General features: G+C 38.6%; 1 pseudogene; it reads left to right on the top strand.

The window, feature by feature from the left end:
- Nucleotides 1–1,048: 1,048 nt before the first annotated feature.
- Nucleotides 1,049–4,506, top strand: LOC109450632 (eukaryotic translation initiation factor 4B pseudogene; annotated as a pseudogene).
- Nucleotides 4,507–6,000: the final 1,494 nt, after the last annotated feature.

Genomic DNA, 6,000 nt, shown 5'->3' with positions numbered 1-6,000 from the left:
TGGAAGTTCCACACTGTTGAGGGGTTGACCATGGTGCCTTCATTTGGCACGTTGTGATGTGTTAGAAATTACTACAATATCACCTAGCAAGCAAGATTTAAAAAAAAAACAGAACATGAAGAGCATGGAGAATCTCTATAATTTTTTTAGTGATGTTTAAAGTTAAGTCAAATTTAATCCATCCTTGGCATACTACATACAATGGAAAATGTTTACAAGAGTCTTTTGCAGATGGTAGAAAGGCAAATACCCTTGTTTTTCCTACTGAGGTGAAAATGGCTGTAGTAATATACTGAAAATACCATGGAAACCTACACAAGTGTATTCCTTTGTCAGCAAATATTGCTGGAAGAGACAGAGCAAACATCACTGAAGTCAAGAAGAAACAAGTATGAGAACACACAGTACAGTGTGGGAGGTTTGCTACTTAGTATAGGTGTCTCCATCATATCTCAGCTTATGGTATTTGCTAAATTGTTTTAGTGATGAAATACAAGAACTATTTATGAGTCATCAAAAAAACATTTTAGAAGACATACAACAGTAAATCACTTCTTTTTTTTAAAAAAAACAGGAATTTATTGTAAAACTACATGTTTACCCACAGCTAGCTATTTTGGAATAAAAGAGATTCCAGATTACAGTTACAGCAAGTCTCACATATTATCATTATTATTATACTATTTTTACTGCATTGTTTATTGCAAGTTTCAACTTCAAAGAAATTGTAGCCAGAAATTCGCAAATGTGGTTAATCTTATAAAAACGATCTTTTTTTCAGCGTAAAGATTGTAAGATATTTAAAGTATACAATGTGATGATTTGATATACCTATACATTGTGAAAAGTTCCCCCCCTTGAGTCAATTAATACATCCATCACCCCACATATTTACCCCTTTTTTTTTTTTTGGTGCAAATATTTATGTTCTGTTCTCTTAACAAATTTCAATTATACAATACAGTGTTATTAACTATAGTCTCCATTTTATTATACATTAGGTCCTCAGACCTTATTCATCTTATAACTGAAAATATATAACCTTTTACCAACCTCTCCCTATTTCCTCCACTCCCCAGCCCGTAGCAACCACTTATCTACTCTGTAAAAACAAGATCTTTACTAGAGTAGAAATAACTCTTTGCAATGAGATAGGGAATGATGATGAAAATCTTTTTTTGCTATCCTGATGGCAGCATGTTTGATGACTTTGACTTTGTTTTTATTATTTTGTTAGGCGGTAGTTGAAGATTTTATGCATTTTTTTCCTTTGCAAAAAAAGTGTTCCAAATTTGTTGACCTTTACCCTGATAAGTGGCTGTCTGTAGTTTTCCTAGTAGATATTTTAAAACACAAAAACAGAAACTTAATCTTGTAGAATAAATATAATAATTTAAAAATGAATAAGAAAGTAACTCCTTTTGAAAGAAACATATGCTATAGAGAGAAGTGTTGAAAATTCATGAATAAAACGTTTCCATTGTTACATGGTGTTACAAAAAAACTGTGTAAAGCCTTTGTGTTCTCCCTCTTTCTGCTAACATGGTGGCCTCAGCAAAAAAGACGAAGAGGAAGACTATCTCCCTAATAGACTTTCTGTCCGAGGATGGAGGGACTGGTGGAATAAGCACCTATGTTCCCAAACCAGTTACCTGGGCTGATGCGACAGATGACCTGGAAGGAGATATTTCCACTACTTGGCACAGTAATGATGATGCTATATATAGGGCACCTCCAACTGACCGTTCCGTCTTGCCCACAGCTGCACAGCTGCTCTGGAACCTCATATTGACAGGAGCTATCTTCCCAAATCACCACCCTGCACTGCTTTTCTAGGAAACCTGCCCTGTGATGTGACAGAAGACTCCTTTAAGGAATTCTTGAGAGGATTAAATATCAGTGCGTTGCATTTACCACATGAACCCAGCAATCCAGAGAGGTTGAAAGGTTTCGCTTATGCTGAGTTTGAAGACCCGGATTCCTTGTTCAATGCCCTGAGCCTCAATGAAGAGTTTCTAGGTAACAGAACTCAAGTGGGCGTTGCTGATCAAACACAGGATGAAGACAGGGGTGCTCGTTCTTTTGGCCAAGATAGAAATTGGGATTCTAGCAAACCAGATACAGAGTGCAGGGCCCGTCCTGCCACAGACAGCTTTGAAGACTACCCACCTAGAAGACATGATGACAGCTTTGGAGACAAGTATGGAGATGGTTATGCTTCAGACCAATACTGCGATGGGTATTGGGACAGTTATCATGATGGTCCGTACCGCGATGTAGGTCAATATAGGGGCTGGATCACTATGATGACAGAGGCAGTAGAGACTACAGTAGAGGCTATGATTCCAGGACAGGCAGTGGCAGAAGAACATTTGGTAATGGGTACCGTAGGGATGATAACTACAGAAGAGGAGGGAGCCTCTATGGAGACAGGTATGACAGACGTGATGATTGGTCACGGAGCTCCAGAGATGTTTATAAGGCGTGATGATAGAGGTCCCTCCCGAAGACCCAATTTTGAATCTAAAGCCTCAGAGCACTTCTATGGAAGGTGATTCCTCTGGTAGCAAGCACCTTCCAGTCCAGTCGAGCAGCCTCTATCTTTGGAGGGGCAAGGCCGATTGACACAACTGCTAGAGAAGAACTAGAAGAGCAGTTACAGAAGGAACAGGAAAAATTGCAGCAGCATCTGGATGAGCCAAAACTAGAACGACTGCCTTGGGAAAGACACAAGCGGGCGAAGTCAAGAAACACAGGACCGTCAGTCCTAGGTTAGACCCTGTCCAGCCTTGTGGGGGTGTTGGATTAGGAAAGCTGCAGCAGTGGGCATAATGAATCATTTACCCAGTGGACATAAAAGACATACCAAGTGAAGTAACTTTAACAATTGGTTTGGATGACTAGTAACTAGAAAGTGGCTTTTAGAGAGAGAAATACCCAAGATTGAAAGGGTTTTCTTTAAAACCATTTGCTAGAGATGATGAAAAGCTAAGGTTTGCCCTCTTTGTGTTTCCTTCCAAATATTAATAGTTGTATCCAAAAAATGGTATTTTTCTCACCCCCCACCCTGTCCGCCATTAAAACAGAAACGGATTTTTGTCCCCCTCCTCGATACATGTAAAATTTGTACAAAAACATATTCTGTGAAAATGATTTATAATCTGTAGACTTAATACCTGAGAGATGTGAATCCCATCTTTTGGGTTGTGAGGTTCTTTGTTTTCTCGAAAAAAATCTGATTTTTAAAGTTAAAAAAAAATCTGTATAAATATCTTATGCATAATAATTCTCACTGGAAACCAGTCTGTTTAAAAATATTTTCAAATGATGTATTTTAGCAGAGTTTGAACCAATCTTTTTAAAATATACACAAAAGAAAGAGTCAATGAGTGACTAGTGGGGTGGAAATTTACTAGCTCATTTTGAACAAAACTTCTGTCTAAATGGTAGATAGCATTGAGCAATGAGTGCCATAACTTAGGAAAACAGTCAAGGACAAATTCTTTCTACCTGCCCCTTTGTGACAGCTGTGCAAACCAAGGATGCCCTTACACTAGTCCACAACGAAATCTTCCAATCTTTCTGTCACCAACCAAGATATTTTGTAAAATTAGAGAATATTCAATCATACTGTTTTCATAAAAATATCTAGAAAACTACAAATTTTGAGGAAACTTTTTTATTCCAATAGTTTAAATTACTGCTTTTTATATTTATATCTTCTCCCCTTCTAGTTTTAGCACATTTTAGTAATAGTATACACAACTTATAGAGCTTTGTATGATTTATACATATATATTAATATTGGGGGCTATGTGCATCTCTTTTAATTTCTTTTTTTAAACGGAAGTGCATTATTTTAAAAGGTGAGATTAAAAATGTTTTCGGCCCTAGCAACTGAAACCCAAAGAAGTGAAGTGAATTGATGAAGGTGTCTCAGGCCAGAACTGAAACTTAGGTCTTTTCCTGCTTGTGGTTTTCCCATCTTACATCCTTTTAATGTATTTTTTTATTGCTCTAGGTGAAGGGGATTGCATTAAAACACATTTACTCTGTTAGAGAATTGGAGTGTTAGCAGTGGGTCTCACTCTGTTGTTTGGTTATAATACACCTGGGTAGAAACTTGAACTTTCAGAGACACAAATCTCCATGTGAAAAAAATGTTGATCAGATAAAACACTTGGTCTGGCTCTGAATTTTGCTTTTCCCATACAGAGCTGTTTTTGTTCCCCAGCGCTTGATGGTTGTGTCCAAGTTTTCTAATTATTTTGTATCACGGTCATGGCAATTTGCATTCAGAATGAGGGGCAGTTTGGTTTAGTGTTTAAGACAACAGTTTTGAAAGTCACACAGTCTGTGGATTGCTGGTTACTAGATGTGCAACCGTGACCGACTTGCTTTCCCTCTCACTTTTCTTACGCGTGAAATACAAATAACACAGGGATTACTAATAGCCTATATCTCATGAGCTTCTTGTGACCAAGAAGTCAATTCACGTAAAGCTCTTAGAAAAGTGGCTGGCAAGTACTCGTAGAAACAAACAATGCACGTTAACTCTTCACTGAATAGCGAATGCGGAGGTTTGAAAGAAAGAGTCAATAAACTATCTTCTAAAAACTTTACTTCAGCTTTTGAAATGATATATGATTGACACAATTTTAGAAAATCCACAATAAATAGCATAGAGTGCAACTGTGTTCCTAATTCTGCATTTTTGTAAGGATTTATTTGTAGCATTCGTTTTATGTATTCGTAACACTAGGTGGCAGTGTTGGCACAAGATGAACAAAAAATAACCACCATTTAGTTTGTTTTCCACCCTCCACTCCTGTTTCATAACTGTCTAGTCAGCTTTGGAATCACGGATCAGTCCAATATTAGTAGTCTGGGCACAGCCCTGCACTGAGTCCTACAGGAGACTGACTGAAGGATTAACAGGAAATTTAAATGATCAATGCCTCATATGGAACAAATCCGGCCTGTTGCTATGCAGAGAAGCTAGGACCTTATTTCTCTATCTGGTGGTTACACTCGGCTTTAGAGCTTTTTTTTTCTGCGCGGGAGTAGATTTAAGAATGCCTGAGCACGCTGCCAGCTTTGAGAGTCTGTCATATTTCAGAAATCCCCATGTTTCCTCAGCTAACAAGCCAGCTACACTTTGCGGTGGGGATTTTGCTGCAGCCATTTCTTCCGACTCTGGCAAGTATTTGCCAGGACACTTGGGTCTTGACTTTAAAAACTGCCAGTTTTTAAAAAAATTATTTTGTTTTAAAATTTTTACCTGGTGCTTCTCAGAGAAAGATGAGAGTAGATTGCTGGAATGATCACCGTTAAAATGAAAAAAATGCAACTGACCCAACGAGGCAAAGGCATAGGGCCTACAGAAAGATGATGACTGCTCCTGTTCCTCCTTTGAAGCGGATGTTCATAGTCTTAATTGAGTCCAAAGAGTTCCCATTAGGCAGATCAACTCTTCAGTGGATTTGGGCATCTCTCTCTCTATCTCTCATCTACACACACACACACGCGCGCACACACACACACACACACACACACACAATTTTTGTTCATTCAATCGACAAATATTGTTTGAGTGCCCACTATGAGCCAGGCACTTATCTCCATAATGCAGACAAAGCAGTGAACAAAGCAGATGAAGTCACCTTTCTTATGGAACTTATAGTGAGAGACAAATAGGGCAGGGGATAAATGCTGGGAAGTGAAAAGTGGTGTAAAGGGATACAGAGTGAGGGGAAATGAAGGAGGTTCTATTTTGGATGTGGTAGCCAGGAAAGGGTTCTTGAGTCTGGTGTTGTCTGAGCCGATACCTGAATTGCTATAGATGAAATATTTGTGTCTCCTCCCCGCCCCTGGACAATTCAAATGTTAAATCCTAATGCCCAGTTGTGATGCCTTCCTAATGCCTTGGGGAAGTGATTAGGTTATGAGGGTGGAGCCTTCATGAATGAGATTAGTGCTTTTATAGAAGAGACTCCACAG

This window comes from Rhinolophus sinicus, chromosome 16 (genome assembly GCF_057876585.1).
Source record: "Rhinolophus sinicus isolate RSI-liver-muscle chromosome 16, RSI-T2T, whole genome shotgun sequence".
NCBI classification, from domain to species: Eukaryota; Metazoa; Chordata; class Mammalia; order Chiroptera; family Rhinolophidae; genus Rhinolophus; species Rhinolophus sinicus.
This window is presented reverse-complemented; position numbering and strand designations above follow the sequence as displayed.